The sequence below is a fragment of the Alligator sinensis genome, unplaced genomic scaffold (genome assembly GCF_000455745.1).
Source record: "Alligator sinensis unplaced genomic scaffold, ASM45574v1 scaffold482_2, whole genome shotgun sequence".
NCBI classification, from domain to species: domain Eukaryota; kingdom Metazoa; phylum Chordata; order Crocodylia; family Alligatoridae; genus Alligator; species Alligator sinensis.
This window is the reverse complement of record NW_005842678.1, coordinates 247946-267549: the sequence shown is the minus strand read 5'-3', so window position 1 is coordinate 267549 and position 19604 is coordinate 247946. Positions and strand designations below refer to the sequence as shown.

The window sequence follows — 19604 nt, the reverse complement described above, 5'->3', positions numbered from 1 at the left end:
CAGGAAAGAAAACAGCAAGCTTTTGTTCTTGCCTTCGCTAATGAAACAGAAACATGGCTTGAAGACTACCTGAGGGTGAGAGCCTCTGGTGCTTGCGTAAGGAAGGAAATAGGTCCTAAAACTGGAAGTCAAAAACATGAGGTGCAAGTGAAAGACGTACACACAGCAGCGGGTTGAAACCTGCCTACCCTATCACGCTGTCCCTCACAAAATAAAACAAGGTAAGTTGCTGTAAATGTCATGGTCAGAAGACAGTGATTAATGCTCACATTTAAGTCAGTTTTCTTCTGATCCAAACTACTCATGAAATCAATAATCACCATTATATTTTTTTTAACAGATTTGCCTTTATGGATTTTAAACACATCATAGATCTCCAAATGTAGTTTTATCTCCTGCCAGTGCACAGAAAAGTTATGGGAATTTTCAGAGCATGCTCAGGGGATTTTATGCATGTCAGGGGTATCAGAAACATCTGGTCAGCAGGCCAGATAACTGGTGTGAGATCAGTCCACAGGCAGGAGAAATGGTGCAGGGGTGGCCCTGCAGACCCACAGACTGCCTCACCTTCCAGGCTGACCCAGTGGAAAGGGGCCTGGCATCACAGGCACTTCACTGCCACTGCGGGAGCAAGCCGTGGCACTGGGCGTCAGTGCTGCTGGGCCCTGGCTCTCACCCAGGTGCCTGGCTACAGACATGGGGAAGTCCCTCCTCAATCAAGGCTGCAAGCCAGATGACCCAGCTCTGCACTCCAAATCCGGCCCACAGGCCATATGTCTTACATTCCTGATTTATATCCTCATCTGTGATCAATTTTTTTTGGCGGGGGAGGGGTGGGGAGGAGGGAACGTCTTTCCACTCAGCACAAACTACGGAACCTGGCCCTAAATGAGTGCTGTGCTTTGTAGGCTATAGCATATATGTCTACGCCTGATTTTGATACCTATGGAAATAATAATATAGTCTCAAATGAGTTCTAAAACAATGCTTTTCTTAGTTACACTTCAATTATAATGGATATCCTGCTGATTTAGATTAATTGGCTTGATTTGGCCAAACAGTAATTTAAAGGCAGCCTTCAAGGAGACAGAGGTCAAAGAGCTGCCTGGGGCTAGATCATAGATCAGTCTAGTGTTGTTAAGGCACCATAGTTTCTGTAGCCAATGACAGCCACACAAGGGAGAGAGGTGGCTATCATTGAGTCTGGCCACCTCTGATTCTCTAGCTGAATAACCAGACATTCATTTACAGCTGGGTCAACTAGGGGCAAACTCATGACTGAGAAGCAGCAGTAAAATGCCTTCAACTGCTCTGCCACAGTGTCCCTCCTAAAGAGACAAGTATGTTTCTGGCAGTATAAAGTAAGATAGACAAAAATGTATAAAAATCCTAATAACTTTCACAGATAAGTGTTATTTTGAATTAATTATAAAGGTATTTTAATATTATGGCAGAATTTGTGTATGATTATTAAGCAGTTTTATACATACTATAGACTAAATGAAACTGAATGCACTTCAAAGAAAAAGGTTGACTCCAGCATCAAGCATAATACTGTGAGTCATCCTACGGAGGAAAATAGGACCTTGCCATTGGACAACAGGCATAAACAACCCAAACACAGAAAAAAATACAGTTGAAACATTTCAGACAAGTCAGATTTCTCTGCTATAACCACACCCACGCTGAGGGGTTCAGGTTCCAAATACTGAGTCACGAATAACTTTATTTATAAAATAATCAGCTCTGGCCATTAAAGATTTTAGAGTAGGCAGCATCAAAAATTTGATATCCTTTGTCCAGTTTCTTCCACTTTTAACATAATCTCTGATATCGCTGCAATTAGTAAATCAATTAAATTATAATCTGTGGATTACACAGATATGAATAAATGAAAAATACTTGGATATCGATGCAAAAAAACCTAATACCTCAAAGAGTCACGGGTGCTAAGCTTTGCATTCTTTGAGCAATCACTTTTTATATTTCAAATAGCTCCATTAATTTCAAGATTAATCAGATGTATAGGTTTTTATACAGACAGGATAATTAAATCCCTAAGCAACAGATGTCAAGATCCAAAGCAGAAGTCACAATAACTGTTGGCTACAGCAGTTAATAATTTTAAATATACACAACTTTCTAAGTGGGGAAAAATATTCTTTAGTTTTCTTAGTTAATTACACTGCACCACTTATATCACTGTTCTATGAAGACGGCTATACTAGTAACAATTCTTTAAAAAATTACATTTAAAAAAAATATTTTATGCCCTGATCCTGACAAGACAGCTACATGTGAATAATTTCAAGCATAGGTAGTGTCAATGAGTTCAGGACTCCTCATGTGTATGGAACTTCTCACATATGGAAACCTCAAGTGTTTAATCTTTGGGAAGCTCAGATTTAATAAAAACCATGAAACAGTGCATGACTAATACACAGTATTAAAAGAAAGACACAATGCGATGTCTCTTGACTCAGATTAGGTAGCTTCATTATTCTATGAATATCACTATGTAGTAACAGATAGAACGTGACTGGAGATGTTGAGCAAAGTGAACATTTAAGTATAACCTATTTAGATTTTAATTGAGGTAAATAGAAAAAACCTACAAAACTAAATTAATGTTTTGCCTCAGCATTCATAGATGATTAATAAAGGGCAGGTGCCAGAAACATCCACGCATTCCTCAGGGAGGGAAGAAGGATTACTAAAAGAAGCCATAGACCATGCTAGGACATGTGATCATAAAAAGTGAAATGCATGAAGAATGGCAAGATGTCTTAATCAGATAGGGCCTACCCCACATTTCAGAAGGGAGTGGCAAAGGATGAACAGCAACTCATTCTTTAAATCTATTAAAGAATATGAAGTTTGCAAGAAAAGAATACAAAAATTAGGAAGTGTCCCTGGAGCTTCAGCTCATCGCCATTGAGCATGGACATTTGATATAGGACAGTCCTTAATCATCTGACGGTATAGTATTATTTCTATGGGAATTCTACCGTACTCTGACTGCAGGTTAGATGGTGGAGAGAGAATGAGCCAGGTGTTTATTATTATCCTCACTAGTCTATGATGGGACGACTCCTCTATTCACTTCATGTGCTAACTCGAGGGCTCAAAATGCTGTCATTTACACCACCAACATGCAAAATAAGTCCATGAAAAGCTGCTACAACATCACCAAGTAAAGCATAGGTTTCAAATCTGCCACATCAGGGAGCCCTAACCTAGGGGTCTGCATAGGGTAGAGCACAAGAGGAATGGTAAACAGTCTGGATGGGTCAAGTTCCTGGCAGTTGTATATGGGTAAATCAGAAGATTTTTTTTTTTAATTTCAAAGTTTTGAAGGATTTACCCAAAGCTCAGAACTATCACTTGTGCACTCATCCAATTCTGTCTCACTGCCACAGATGAGAAGGAAAACTGAGAAAGGATTGGGGCTGTCGCAACATGTACCTGCTTGTATGGAAGTATGGGGAGACATATAATGTGTCAGATATAGGAGATGATTATTTCAAAAAATGTATTATAAAGTTTAAAATCCAAGAAAATGTAGAAAGTATTTTTAAAGATGTTATCCCTTGGCTAAATCAGCAGTCTAAATCGTTTATATAAATATTATATAAACTACCTCATAGCAGCATCAGCATGCATGCATTTCATACCTTTGATTTATACTTAGGCATTACAAAGTATGATATAAGCAATCGAAATATTATAGAGAGAATGGCAGACAACGCTGCCTCACATGTTTCAGTAACTTTCTTAACTCTGAGATAAATGTCCTAGGAACATAGGAAATATCATGATGCATCAAATGCATTATGACCGATGCTTGTTCTGTAAAAGTGTGCAGTACTTATAAGGAAAGTACAAGAACCCAACAGTACAAAACTATGGAATAAATTGATTTTTTGGGACCTTTTTTCCTAACCTAAAGCAGTTACTGACTCTATTTGCCATTAAGCATGATAGCATTACTTGCAGACAAAGGAGGTAAGCAGCTATCGAACATAGGAAATTAGGCTGACCATCTGGAAATTCTGGACATCATCCCAGAAATCCGGGACACTGTCTTCCACCCTCCCACTACCCAGTGCTCTCACAAGTCACCTGGTGGGGTGCCAGCCAGGCAAGGTGCTCTGCGTTGTTCTGACTCCTTGCCAAACTGCACCCCATGCCCCTGCATTTCTGGGACACCCATTATAATTCTCAACAGCCAGCTGGGACCAGCCTCTGAAATCTGGGACAGCCTGGCTAAGCTGGAACATATGGTCACCCTAAAGACAGTTCTCTCCTTACTCATATAAACATCTAATTTTTTTCTGAAATCCCTGGTCTTGATGCTACGTTTTACTAAAATATTTTCTTTTATCAGTATTAAACTTGTCTTCCCAGTTTAATTAAAAAAAAAAACCCTACCCATACTATGGAATGCCCATACTTTTCTTTTTTTTCATGTACCTCTATCATGGCATTGCTTATCCTCCCTTTAAAACAGATAATTCTAATCCTTCCCTTCCTATGAAGTCTTTTCATACTCCTACACGTTTTCACTGCACAACATTGGGTCTCTCCTATTTCTCGGTATTATTTTGAAGTTTGAATGATAGGGACTGAATATGGTGCACCATCAATTCACAATATGACTATACCATATTTTCAGAAATACTTCCTGTCTTATTCTTATGCATCCTAACATTTTGTTTTCTATTTAGATGGGCAGGAACAGAACATCATGCTTTCATTGTGCCATACATAAGTGCACAAAAGGGCTTTTTTCTGACCAGTTAAAGTTAGAGGCCAGCTACATAGGCTACTAGTTCAGATGACTTCTTTCATTGTATCTTTCATGACATTTCCCAAAATGGAATTTTATAAACCTGTATAATGTTGAATCTCCCATATCAGTTAATTAAACAAACATTTAATAGCAAATAACTTCAGCTGTTGACCTAGATATGGACAGACACACGGACAAAGCAATATATTAAAACTGGAATCATCTATCCAGGTGGTTCACAATCTTGTTAATTTGCAATGGGTTGCTGAATTAAAAATAAACCACTCAGCTATTTATTCCAGCATTTACTTCAAAGGGTGCACCCTCTCCACTCAGTTGGAGCTAGGGTGGCCATTCATTCGGTTTTATAGAGGACCGTCCAGTTTTCTAGTTTCCTGTCCTCTAGTGATACGAAACTGGACACCTTTATGTCCTCTTGTTTTTCACCGCTCAGCACCCTGCCTGCCGCTGACACCGCTGCGGCTGCCTGCAGGAGTTCCCTGCTCAGCCTGCCCCCGCCGAGACTGCTACAGTTGCCTGTGGGAGCTCCCTGCTTGCTGCCACCATGTCCCCACCACCAACACTGCTGCCACCACCTGTAGGAGCTCGCCGTACCCCCCAGTCTTGGGAGGCAGGCAATGTTCATGGTGGTGGAGGCATTTATAAATAAATGCAACTGTCCTCTATTCTTCAGGTACCTCAATGGCCACCCTAGTTACAGCCCATCAGCAGTCCCATACAGCTGATCAGCAAGGTGATTCCCTTTGGAATAAAAGGCTCAGCAAACAGCTAGAGCACCTCAGCAGCCAAAAGACCTGTTTGCCCCGGTCACTTCACAAATCCTCATCTTAGTAATAAATAATGCTGCCAGTCTATGTAGCCAGAGTCCCCATGAAAATTAAGATGAATGGAGTTTCATGACATGGTCAAGTGCACATAGCTGAACCTGTTAACCTCCAAACTGTGCTACAAATCCACCAGAAGTTGTAACATCAAACAAGGCACCCATACCCAGATACCCTGAATGCCAAGAAGATGAAGAAACCCACAAAGCTGTTTACCAGTTCTACTATGTGGGAAAATACCTTCCAAATCCCTTAAGGTAATTAAGTCCAGCCCCTAGCATTCCAGGAGATCCAGCACACCTTATCAAAAGGAAACAAGTATAAGACAACAAAACAGACATGAAACTGTGGTTACCCACATGGCTCAGCCCTAATGAAAACTAAATAGGTTCAAGATATTTCACAGATCAGTCAGTGGTATTGCAGCATAGTGCCAAGGGCCCATCCACCTACCTGCAGCACCAGCTTATATACTGCCACTCTTCACTGCAAGCAAGAACAGCTGGAATCTAACCAACCCAAGGGAGAAGAAAGAATAGAGTAAGCACCTCATAGGAGATATGGAAGGGCAATAGACCACTGCTGGGCCCAGAAGTAGTTTCTTCTGCTGCTCAAAACCATAAATCCCCAAACCAGTGGGGGACACATTTTTTTGCCTACAAATTATGGTGCATATTAGCCCTGAACCCTCCCTGAGTGCTACTTGGATCCCCTTCCTATACCTAAACTGCTGTCTGCTTCCTGCCCTATCTGACACCGTGCTGCCTGTTCCCTCCCCAATCTATCACGTCACACATGGGCTGCCCTTACTCCAAACAATTACATTTTGCCTTCCTAAATGCCCAGTGGATTCTCCCTTCATTGAATAGTCCTCTTCACTCTCTGTCATAAGGAAATGTCAAGGAAGGATGAAAACTACGCAGCTACAATGCCACTGTGTATCTATAAAGGAAATATGTAAACAGTCCAGGTAACTTGGACCAAGACACCAGTTTTTAGACAAGAATAGCGACCAGGGAGTGAACACCATGCTGCAGCAGGAGCAGCCAGGAACTTGTTTGTTGAGTCCCCAGAGTAGGTAAGACACCCATCACCTCCTTCCTCCCTCCCCAAACTTCTTGCCAGATCTTTAGTGACGTATTTTGCAAAAGACAGCATACTCAGCATCAGTAGTACAGCTGATACATTTTTGACTAAATGTATTTTTAGGGGGCTGGACTCTTTCAGGAGGCTGGACTCGATGATCTTATGAGATCCCTTCCAGCCCTAATGTCTAATGTCTACGAAATATCTTCCCCAGAACATTCTGTTTTGTTGAAGCTGAAGAATTTCACAAATAGGCATTGATTTTGATGAATACTTTGACTGGGAGTTTTCTGACATACAGAACTTCCTGGACATTTTAGTCAGAGACAAATAGAGACCCCAAATGAAAATGAGACTTTTGAATCCATAAAATGAGTGTTTCAACATAATCTTATTTCATAAAAGTGTTCCAAAGGTTCTGGCTTCGTTTTAACAGGAATGAAAACAAGTCCTAAAATCTCAAAAATTGCAAAATGTGTTCCATAGCAAAATGTGTTGCAGTGTTCCATAGCTCCTCACAAAGGCACCAACTCAGTAATGATTAGGATGCTGCTTTTTAAACTGCCCCCAAAGTACAAATTATATCTAACTGTGTTTACATTTATTGAGCCACAAATATAACATTAAGGAGATAAATGTACCGGTAACTCCAGAAAAAATGAGCCATGAATTCTAGACTCACACAGAAAATGCCTCAATACAGTGGGCTGGGATAGTCTTGGTAAAACTATAGCTACTTTACATTTTCAATATGGTACCTAAGTGTAAACAAAATGAATTAAATGTTGGCCTATATCATATCACTTATAGGCAAGTAAGTCTGTTTAGGGGAAATGAAATAGTTTTAAAATATTTTTTAAAACTTTTTCTTCCCCTCAGTGTCAAAGTTTTAGTGCCAGTGCTACTTCAGCATGAACAATGCACTTTTTTCACTTAGAAATATTCTGTGAATGCAGTGGAAAGAAGAGAGACATTTGTTTTTTTTTTCTCTTTTTTAGTTAAAGAAAAGGTAACTGTAAACTGCAAATCAGTGAATGGCAAGCTGAAACTAGCAGATACAAATAATCTTTATCTTTATTTTAAACATATCCCCTAGCATTTTAAGGACTGACACTGTATAATATTTAATTTCTTTTCAATTCATGCCCTCAAGGTACTCAGCAAGTCATAGCAAATTTTGGCCTGATCCTTTCTATCCTCAAGGAATGTATTCATGTCAGTGCCTGATTACCTGCCACGTGTTTTAACCTCCCAGCGGCCTGCCACGTGTACTGCTTTCCTGGAGCTGAACATGTAATAAAGCTTGCACGGCAATCTTCTGCTTTGAAGTGCTGAGAATGCCTGCTGTAAGCGCAGGCCTTTTAGTTAGCAAACAAGGATTCAAGCAGTCAAATGCTTTGTCACCCTTTTAAAAACATCAAATTAGCAGTTTTGAAAGAATAAGCACTAATATTTCAAGACAAAGAAATCATGTGATGCACTCAAACTAATACTATCCATTCTATCATTTGCTCCTTATATTGTCCTACTCCTATTTATTGTCAGCTGTATTTAGCTGCAGCTTTTCTCTGTATGACTTGCTCTTTGTAAATAAGTACCTCCCAAGTACCTTCTCTGCACTGTCAATTGGCAGCTACAGTTCCCATTTCATTTTGTCAATATGCACTTCTGCTACACCCACCAAAACTGTACGTCATATTTAATGCATCCTAGCACAAAGTCTACAGCAGTCCCTGGGCTGCCTTGAGATCCTTTCAAGGGTGTTAAACAATATTAGTCTTGGTAGGGATGCAAACATGTTCATAAGATAAACACAGAGATTTCAGATAAAAATTCAGTCTTAAAATTTCTAGGCTCTTGTGGTCTTGCTGAATTCTCTGCAACAGAAAAACTGTTCTATCATATTGCTATAGTCAAAAAAACAAGTGAAAACTAAGAACTGGCTAATGACTAGAGACCTTGAGTCTAAACAAAAATTGAGAACCACTGGTCTACGGCTATCAAAGGATGTCTTTTAATTGATTTCAGAGGCCGCCAGTTCAGGCTTTTAACACTTTGTCACTAGTTTAATAAGCCTATTTTTTCTAACCATGTTCACACATATAACCCCTGAAGCTCATTATCAATTCTTTTTCTTTAGTATTTCTAATCCTTCAAGATTCTTCTTCAAGATTCTGTTTAGTTCATAAACACTTGCCAGACGCAAGTTGAAGAACTTTTTAATCAGCCCCTTTTCCTGACTGTTTTCATTTCATTATCTATGATGACTGAAATTTACCCCTATGAGGTGGCCCAGTAAAAAGACTATGCAATACCTGAAACTTCCACATACTCCTTCAGAATATGGCTTATAGTACAGACACTGCATGCACAATGGTAAATTTAATGCTATGAGCACCTCAAATTTAAAGCAATGGGACAAATATTATCATGTGATTATATTGTAAGACATTCTACTTATAGGATTTCTCCGTGTGAAACTTCGGGAGATAAAACTTATCTTTACATTATATATATCATAACACAAAGGGTAAAAATATAGAAGGAAATCTACCTTAGTATGTGAACACTGTGGCTAGGGACAGGCATTACATATAAACCGGTTTAAGTGATCAGAAACTGGTTTAAACCTGTAACAGAACAGATGTTCAGTGCATATAAATCAGTTTGAAAATGGCTGAAACTGGTTTGAGACTGGTTTCAGACTTAACTGATTTGGCTCAAACTGGTTTATGCAATGTCTGTCCCAGACCCCTTGCTGGTTTAAGTTAAATCAGAGTCCCCCAGCATCCCAGCATACTCTTGGGGTTGAGCAGGGCTCTCTGCTCCACAGCAGGGCTGGCCCCTCCCTTCTGTTCTCTGGCCAGAGCTCAGCACAGACTTGCAGGCACAACAGGGTCTGCTGGCTTCCTTGTGCCCCCGTCTCCTCCCACTCTCACCACTCATTGCTTAAGCAGAGATCCCTTCCTCCTCTCTGCCAAAGCAGGGACTGTAGCCAGCATGTGGTATGCTAGCTAATGCCGAGAGGTGTCTGTGTGTGTGTCCCTCTCCAATTTCACTAGGGCAGGCAGAGAGAACAATGACTGCATAGGGTTTTTGGAGCTAATAAACAGATCAGTCGGTAAGCTGTTTAAGAAGTTTCCAGTAATATGGAGAGAAGCTATTGTTTTGCTAATCAGGTGATAAACACTGTTATCTGCCCCTCCACCCTCCACCGCCACCCCAGCTGGCTTGCTTGCCTGTTAGTTTGCTGCAGACAGTATGACAAAGAGGGAGGGAGATTGAAAAGCTCTGTATCAATAAACAGACACATGCACTGCACACCCCTGTGAAAAATGTACAAGTGTGAACAAACAGGCACAAATCCTTAATTCCATAATGCAAAGCAAGCATGTAAATTTTCACATGCAGGTAATGCAGTAACAACCTGGCCAATGGACACATTCATAAGGATGAAATTTCAAGATCTAGACCCAGTGAACGTGCACAGAAAGACTTCGGTGCAAATCTGAGCATTTCATACTGATGTTAATCAGTTTCCAAGTAAGAAGTTTGGCCTATAGGTTTTTTCTACTATTTTAAAATTATAAAAGCCTTAATCTGTCTGTCGGTCTGTCCATAACACTTTATTCACACTCTGATTGGTTGTCTTGGCAGCCAATCACAATGCCTACTGAAACAACCAATCAGAGCACTCTTGACAGAGAAGTGCCACCATGACAGCAGGGACTGAGGGGCCGGGATGGCACCACCAGGACAATAGGGACTGAGGGGCTGGGGGGAAGGGGCAAGCCCCCCCGGCCCCCCCCCCCCCCTGCCACACTGGCCCCTCAGGCCCCACTATCATGGCGGTGCCATCCCCACCATCCCCCAGCAGGGCAGGAGTGGAGGGGTGAGGCTACCTTGCAGCCCCTCCCCCACCAGCCCTGCTTCTTGGAGGCAGAGGGGGAGAGAGAGCGGGGTAAATGGGCCTGGACCCAAACCGGCAGGGGGGGAGGAGGGAGTGGCAGGGAACAGGGCCAGATGAGAAGCAGGGGCGGAGCCAGACGTAGGGCTCCATCCCACCCCCCTGCATGATGGCAGGGACTGAGAGGCTAGAGCAAGTGGGAGGGGGGTGGGCACAGAGAGCTGAATGTGGGGGGTGGGGTGGCCCATGGGGCCAGAGGCAGCGCGGTGGCAGCACAGGGCATTGGGTGGCATTGCTCCATCCTTGCCCGCCCCCACCGACATTCTCGATGGGCAACTGGCTAGTTCCTATATATAACATGATGAAACAGAAAGCAACATAGGACCATAGAAAAGTAGGGCTGGAAGGGACCTCATGAGATCATCTAGTCCAGCCCTCTGCTCAAGGCAGGATCATCCTGCCTAAACCATCCCAGTCAACTATCTGTCTAGATCTTGAAAATTTCCTGCAATGGAAATTCTGTAACTTCTCTAGGTAGCCTGTTACAATGCTGCACCATCCTAATAGTCAAAGAGTTCCTCCTAATCTCCAACCTAAATTTCTTCTGTTGCAGCTTGCATTCGTTGCTCCTAGTCCTGTCCCCTATTTAATCTCCCTTCAGATATTTGAAGGCTGTTATCAAATCCCGCTTTGGTTATCTCTTCACACTAAATCACCTTAGTTTCCCTTAGTTCTTTTAGCTTTTTCTTATAAGTTTTCCTTCCTAGGCCCCCAATTTTTTTCATAGCTATCCATCAGACACTTTCCATTCTGTCCATATACACAAAATTAACTTTTCAAAACTGCCTATACTCAGGTACAGCCAGAAACAACGTTTTCAAACAAATAATGCCATCAACAAAAAAACTAAAACCAAATAAAGCCAATTAGAAAATTGGTTGGGCAGCAGAATGTTTCAAAGCATTTTACAGGAGTACCTCATCATTAGGGAACACTGGAAATCGTGCCAGAAGTACATTGCACGGCAGCTCCTTTAATCTTGCAGTTTCCCCTGCGTGCCCCTGATGGGCAGAGAGGTGATTGGTGGATGGGCCCCGCCTGCTGATTGGTGGAGAGGCCCTACCACTCACCTGTGATCAGTGGAGAGGCAAAACCTATGGTTTTAAATATGCTGTGGTTTTTGCCTCCTACTGCTGAATGATGGAGGGGCCCTGGTTTTAGCCTCCCAGCCATCAGGAGCAGGCAGAGGCAGTCCCAGGTGGGCTGCGAGTGGCTGCAGCGCAGGGCGCTGGCCATGGAATGAGCGAGGGGACACTTCCCTCCCACCTGCGCTCAGCACCATCTTGTAAGCACCGCTCAGCACTCAGACTCCAGGGTCACCCGTTTGGGCTGTGCACAGCGACAGCAGCTGCGGGCCCCCCCACTTGCTGTGTCAGGCAGTGTTTGCCCCCGCCGCCCCTGGGCTGCCCAGTGCATGAGCTCCGGGTGGGCAGCAGCAGCAAACACTGCCCAGCACAGCAAGTGGGGGGGGGGGGGGACTGCAGCTGCTGCCACCATGCGCAGCCCTGACAGGCAAGCCTGGAGCCAGCAGGGCCCAGGCTGGCAGCAGGGGCAGGTTACAAACTGGTGCTGTACGCGGTGCAAAGAGGACCCTCACCCGCCCCGTGCCTGGCGCCCCACAATGTAGCCATTTGCAGCCTGCATGGGGCTGCCTGTGCCCGCTCAGGACAGCCCTGTGCAGGCTGCGAGCGGCTGCAGCAGGAAGCACCGGCCATGGGGCAGGCGAGGGGCTGCTTTTCCCCATGCTGAGCACCAGCTTCTTCCCTGACGGCAAGCAGGGGGTCGGGGCTGTGCGCTGCCCTTCGCCTGTACCACGGGGCTGAGGGGCATTGGGAGTGAGCAGGTGCGGGAGCCAGCAGGAGCACGGGGCCCACACCGGTGTCCCGGGGCCTGCACCAGGAAAGCCCAGAGCAGGGTGGCAGGAGCGCGGGGTCCCAGCTGGCAGGGGCTCAATGGAGCCACACCAGCTCCCCCTCTCCCTGCTGGTGCAGCCCAGCCCAGCTCCTTGGACCCCTGCTAGCCTGTGCCTCACTTTGGGCCCCACCAGTGCTGACCGTGGGACATTGGTCCCACGATGGTGACCAGGGGGCGAGGCACCTGTCAAGGGGTGGGGCACCTGTAAAGGGGCAGGGCTACCCATGTGGCCCTTGACAGCCTGCCAACACTGGGTAAGCGGCCCTCCACCTAAAATAATTGCCCACCCCTGTACTAATGCCTCTGGACTCCAGCCGGGATTGGAGACCAGAAGGCAGGAAGGGTCAGGGAGGTGGGGATATGCAAGCCTTCTGAAATTTGAGCAATCTGGCAGCTTGCAAAGTTTACAGGGATATGCGGGAGGGAGGGGGAGGAGTTGACCGCCCTGAGCAGTGGCACAGATAGGCCGTAAAGGGACAGGCGCACACAGCTCAAAGCAAGCATGGAAAAACCTTAAAGGGACAGGTGCAATCATCTTAAAACAAGCATAAATGGAATTGACAATAGTTTCACTTAACGTCAGGCATATCTGAACAAGGAAAAGAAAGGAACAGATTGAACCAGGGTTGAACCAGGTAAGGGCAGGCATAATCTGCCATACCAGGGAAGAGGGATTATATACGCTTTGAGAAAAGGTGGAGATGGGGACCATTTTAGTGGTCAGGGACAAATGAAAGCAAAGTGGCAAGGACAGCAATATTAGTCAAGAACCTGGAGCTGAGACGAAAGCAGGTAGAAGTCATCAGTGGCAGACTGCAACAAACAATACTATTAGTCAAGGGAACAGAATTAGAAATTTTCAATGTATACACACCACTGGAGAGGGAAGGAAGGAACATGCTGCTCAGAAAGCTAGAGCTTTATGTGGTGGGAGAGAGACCACACATAATAGTGGAAGATTTCAACTGTAAAATCAAAGTGGGTAACAGAACAGGTGAGGAAATGAAGCTTTAAACAGCTCATCCAGATTATTAATAAATATAGTAAGAGTTGCTAAGAGATATGTGGGCAGGGGAGAAAATTTTCACTAGAACAGACCCCAGTGGAAAGGAATAATCAAGAATGGACTTTGTTCTTGCATCAGAAGAAATTGGGATAAGGACGAAAGAAAAGTAATACATGGTAATCACCAGATGCTGAAGGTGGAAATGAGTTTTGGTAAGAGCCCCATGAGAGGAAAGGGACTGTTAAAAGATTAAAAGATATGTCAAGCATACACAAGACAGTATGAGGGGTGGCAAAAACTGAAGAAATATTGCAGGAGTACCACAAAATGGTGGATGATGGTGAAGAGGAAGATGGGAGAATTCTGCAGGAAGAAAGGCCAAAGATGCATGAGGAAAAGAATGAAGAGCTAAGACAGCTACAAAGAAAGATGCAGGGGCTGCCAAAGGAAGCCACAGAAGGAAGACAAGTATGAGACTAGCTAGAAGATATAAGGCAAGCCTGGTTTAAAAGAAAGATGAGAGAGAAACTGTTCTTAGCACAGGCAGGCTGAGTGAGAGAAAATAAAGAGTAGTCCCAAAACTTTTTGGCCAGAGTGAAGGTAGCAAAAGGAGAGCTTAAAGTAATAAAGAAAGAACGTGGTGCCTGCATGGAAAAGCAGCAGGTGCTGGAGGTGACAAGATTTTACAAAGAGCTATACCAGAAGAAGGAAACAGACAGGAAGAAGATGAAGGATCTTTTGGAAGCGATTGAAGAAAATGTAGAAGAGGGGGAAGCAAAGAAGATGGAAGAAAAGATAAACTTAAAGGAAATGGAAGTGTGTTTAAAAACCTTTAAAAGAGAAAAATCACCAGGAGCAGATGGACTGCCTATGGAATTTTATGAGAAGTTTTGGGCGTGGGCAGGGAGGGATATACAGGCACGTCGCATCTTATGCGGGGGTTACATTCTAAAGGCAGCGCATAAAGGTGAAAATCGCGTATAGTGAAATCACATATTACCGTGCCAGCGGTGACTGCCTCTGCCTCCAAAACCTGCCACCGCTGCTGCGGAGCTGCGCTTAGAGCTGTGAGGCCGGCGGCAGTGGCACAGCGCGGGGTGGTGGTGGGGAAGGCTGCGTGCCGCCCGGCCACCACCACGCCCAGCGGCCGGCTGCACAGCTCCGGGCACAGCTCCATGGCGGCGGCGGGAGGTTTTGGAGGCAGAGGCAGTCACCGCTGGCAGCGTGGTGGTGGCTGGGCCTCCAGGGAAGCGGCAGCGCTGTGTGCAGACTCAAGCCCCGTTCCCCCTCCCCACCCGCGTATAGTTGAATTCGCACAACTTAAATGCGCGTATGATGAGACATGCCTGTAGTTGAAGTTTTTGTGGAAATAGCAGAAACAGGAGAGGTACGAAAAGATTTTGCAAGAGGCTTACTCTTTAAGAAAGGAGAGAAGGAACTGAAAAACTGGAGACTGATTACACTTCTTACTATGGACTATAAATTAAGGGCCAAGATGCTGGATTTGAGGATGAGGAAAAACCTCCAAAAGATAATACATGAAGACCAAGTATGTGCTTTACCAGGTAGAAGGATCTCCAAAGTGATCAGAGTTACACTGTCCCACATCCAAGACAGGAAAACAAACACCATTCTAGCAAACCTAGATTTTTAAAAAACATATGACAGACTGGATCATGATTACATATTTGATGTGCTAGGAAAAATGGACACTGAAGGGAAAGGTAATACAGCATGAGAAAAATGACAGCAAGGCTATGGCAAATACTCTAGTTGTGGTCCAGGACACTATCCTTTGCCAGAAAAGTGGCAGCGATTAAGGCTGTGCTACTGCTTATTCTATGTACAGGAATTGTATTCCCACTGATGTGGCAGCAGATAGCATAAGTACAGAGGGAAATGTGCACGTTCTTCAGGAATGGCGAAAGAGAAAGGTTGGCTACAGCTGAACTGCAAAAAGCAAGAGAAATGAGGGGATAAGAACTGCCAGACTTTGGACTGTTCATCTATGCAAAATATGTAAGCCCAATATGCAAGGCAGTAATGAAGGGAAAGGGGAAAGCAGTGGGTATCACCCGATTTCACACAGCTGCAATTTTGAGGAAATGGGGAGTATATCAGATCTCTATGAAGAGTCCATGGGTGTGGCAACCATGAATTCATTACATCAGGATGGAAAGTTTCATGCAGATGTATACAGTAGGGAAGGTAGGGCTGGAGATTGTGAAGGATCATAAGAAACTGATGAAAGCAGTAAGGGAGAAAGACAGAATGGCGCTGGTAGGCAGCTTCACAGAAGAACAAGTGAAGGTGGCGGGAGCTGTAGTGGGTAAACAACTAAAAGGGGAGCAAGCTGACCTAGCATGGATGGTTGTACAAAATATCTTACCAGTAAGAGAGCTTGATGAACTCATCTAGGTGGCCAAGGGAGAGGTGCAGGGAAGAAGCAACAGTGGGACATGTGTTTTGGGAATGTACATATTTAAAAAGAGTTTGGGAAAGGGTCTGCTGCTTTTTGTATGTCACCAAAATAAACTTGTCATTAGCGCAGGAGATGGTACTACATAGACTCATACCAAAGGGACCACAGGAAACATTATTAAGGACTTTATTAGCATGTGTTAAAACTAGTTTATGGCGAGTAAGAAACCTCTGGGTGTTTAAGGAGTTGGCTTTCACTCAAAGACAGTCCCTGAAACTGGAGCTACAGGAACTGAAATACTACATTGATTGGGACAAGGAAGAGATCAGAAAGGAAGAGGCAAAGAAGTGGTGGAGAAACTGGACACACTTGTTTCACTAAACCATCCAAGTGGACTGATGGGAAGGGTGGAGAGTCGCTTCAGGTGGTTACCAAGGTAACAGTTTTTCATGGGGTTCTGTATGAAGAAAAAGATTTCTGTAAGGCTTTGTTTTTTGTGGGAAGTTGATGTACGTTGTTTAAAGGTCTAATATATGTAGTTGTATGTTTCTGATATGTAGTTGTTTCTGTCATATGAAGTCTTAGGAAAACAAATTTGTAAAAAAAAAAAAAAAAAAAGAAGAAAGAAAGAAAAAAATGCTCCCATCAGCATTTTGGCCTTTTGTCTAAGATCAAGCATTTTTGGCATCAAGGGGAGGGGTGTCAAGGCTGGTTCTGGCCCTGCCAGTGCCAGCCTGGTATTGCAGTACCTTCAGGTGCAGTGTCAGTTCTCTGTAGAGGGAATACCCACCTGTTTTTTAAGGGCCAAAAAAAGGGTTCCCATCAAAATGTTTGCCCTATATGGGCCATGTATTTTATAGTCATGCTCAACGTTGGCTGCATTTAATCAGCTTCATTGTTGGTTTCCATTACTGAGCACATGTTTATTTTAGCAGCAGTTCAAAGATAGACAATGTATTTAATACAGTTTCCTTGTATGTAAATGTAGTGGGGGGACTTTTTCCCCATGTTGACTGAGGTGGAAAAACTTGTCTAATAGTTGAGTAAATATGGTAGTGATTTAGCGGTAACCTACCTGTACAGTATGATTGGAAGAGTGAAATGTTGTTCAGTATGCAGTGGTTTAGGAAACTAATGCCAGAAGTCATTGAAAAATACAGAAGACAGGAACCTCCTCTAAAATGAAATATTTGCTCTCACAAAAGGCAAATGAGATTTTCCATGTGTTGGGGGAAAAAAATCAGTAAAAATATTTTTTAAAAGCTAAATGGTTCCAATTCAGCAATATTTTTCAACTTCTATAATTCATCAATGATCATGTAAAGAACTCAATCCTGCATTCCTTGTGTATCTAAAACCACAGTGGAAACTGAGGTACAAATATACTTTATTTTTGCTCCACAGAGCATAGCTAAGGCCCTTTAAAAAATGTATTCAGTGTTTTCAGAAAAAGAATGGAGAGGACACACACAAGGACTGCTCTGTGAAAAACACCAGGCAATTTAATGTGTCTTTATTTAGAAGTGAATGAAGACAAAACCACTGATTAGTTCATTTTGGAGAGCTAATGACTAACTCTTACACCGTGTGCAAAACAAAATGCACCAGCTCCTTGCATTACCAGACTGCTGAATAGGGGGCAACTGTCAGTGAATGGCTACTCCCTGCCCTTTATGGGTGAGCAGGGAGTGTGGGGTGGAACATGATTTCTGGTCACAGCTTTTCACTGAGCTGGCAGGCACAAAGGGGAGTCAGCTACACCAGGAAAAGAGATGCTTCTCTTCCTTCTCCCGTGCAACATGAAAGACCCAGGGACCTGTTCCTGCACTGCTCCAACATGAGCACCAGTAATATGCAGTATCTTTGCAAAGTGCCAATCCAGTTGGCAGCTTTTAATAACAATCATTATACTAAACAGTAAACTAGCTTTAAAGTGCTGAGTGAAAGGGCAGCTGTAAATCCATCTCTTCCTACTCAGCTGAAGGAAGCCTGAAAGAGGAGTGTTGTACCTTTTGTTCTGGGTATATGACAAGTCCTCTGATCACTTTGGACATGTTTATAGTGGGGATCATGTACAAGGGGCTTATATTGCTGGAAGGCTCTCATTCCTGTGCCAGGACAGACAGGTTAGTGAGTTAAAGCAGCATGCTGTGGACAGCCCAAAAGAAACAAATTATAACTCCATAGTTAAGAACAAAGACCTGCTCACAATTACCTCATACAAACAGACTGCCCCTCTTCTGGCAGCTTTACAGTTCAGAAGCCAGTCCCTCTCCTCCACCCAGCCCCTACAGATGGTAAAGTTTCCTGCAGCACTAAGGTAGAAGCATACTTGAAAATTAAATTAACAACACAGAAACCCCTTCTCATTTGGCCTAGGGATAACTGTAACCAGCTGCTTCCCTTGATTAGTGTCTATTACTAGCTACATGGGGGGAGACATTTCCTAATCCTACTTACCAGTTTTCTGGTTGCAGAGCTGTATTAGTCCGTGCTGGGTTTTTGAAGGCGAAGCCTTCAAAAAACAGAGCTGTCAGCCAGAGGACCCTACAGGACATACTGGCTAGGGACAGAAGTTACACACAAACTGGTTTAAGTGATCAGAAACCAGTTTAAACCTGTAACAGAACAGAAATTCAGTGCACATAAACCCATTTTAAAATGGCCAAAACTGGTTTAAGATAAACCTGATTGAATGTAGTGCCAGACTTCACTGATTTAAGTCAAACCAGTTTATGGAACTTCTGTCCCAGGCCCCCTCCTGGTTCACATTATATCACAGTCCCCCAGCATCCCAGGATGCTTTGCAGCCCTGGGCTGGACTGTCTGCTCCAGCACACCAGGGTTGGCCCTGCCTCTCTGCTCCCTAGCCAGAGCAGTAAGGGATGGCTGATAAGGGAGGGTGGGAAAACACCTGGGAATCAAGTGCGGGGGTGGGAAAACGGCTGGGAACTGCAGCCAAGTCTTCCTGACGGGGGCCAAGCAGATGCTACCAGACTTTCTCCTGCTGGAATGGAAGGGGCAGGGGCTGGCATTCTCGGGGGGGGGGTGGGGGGAGTGGGGGGTAAACCCCATCTCTCAACAGCCTGGGACCCCAGCTGGGGTCTGCTTGGTAGAGGTGCAGCAGCACCTGCCTGGCTTTTCCTCACTCACTCGGGGACCAGAGGGGGAAAGGGTGTGGCCAGATACCAGCCCTGGGCCAGCAGAGTCAAATGGAGGGGTGGGAAGGGGGTTTAAACTCCTTCCATGGGACCTGAGACAGGGAGAAGCAGGGGTAGGAGGCAAAACCCTGGCAGAGGCTGCCCTCACCACCTCGTGTGGGGAGTAGAGGGGCAGAAGCCTGGCAGGGGTTGCAACCCTGGCTAGCTGGGGTCCCGAGTGAGCCTAAAAAGGGGTTTAAACTCCCCTTCCACTACTCCCTCAGCATGCTGGTCCAGAGCTGCGTCGTGGCTAGCCCCCACCCCCGTGGAGCAGGGAAGGGGCAGAAGCCTGGCTGTGGTGTCATAGATTCAGATGTTAGGGTCGGAAGGGACCTCAATAGATCATCGAGTCCGACCCCCTGCATAGGCAGG

General features: G+C 44.3%; 1 protein-coding gene across 26 annotated transcripts in view; it reads right to left on the bottom strand.

Annotated features, from left to right (window-relative positions):
• DST (dystonin) overlaps nt 1-19604 on the bottom strand; it is a 428507-nt gene that overhangs the window by 230845 nt on the left and 178058 nt on the right. The gene's annotated exons all lie outside the window — the stretch shown is intronic.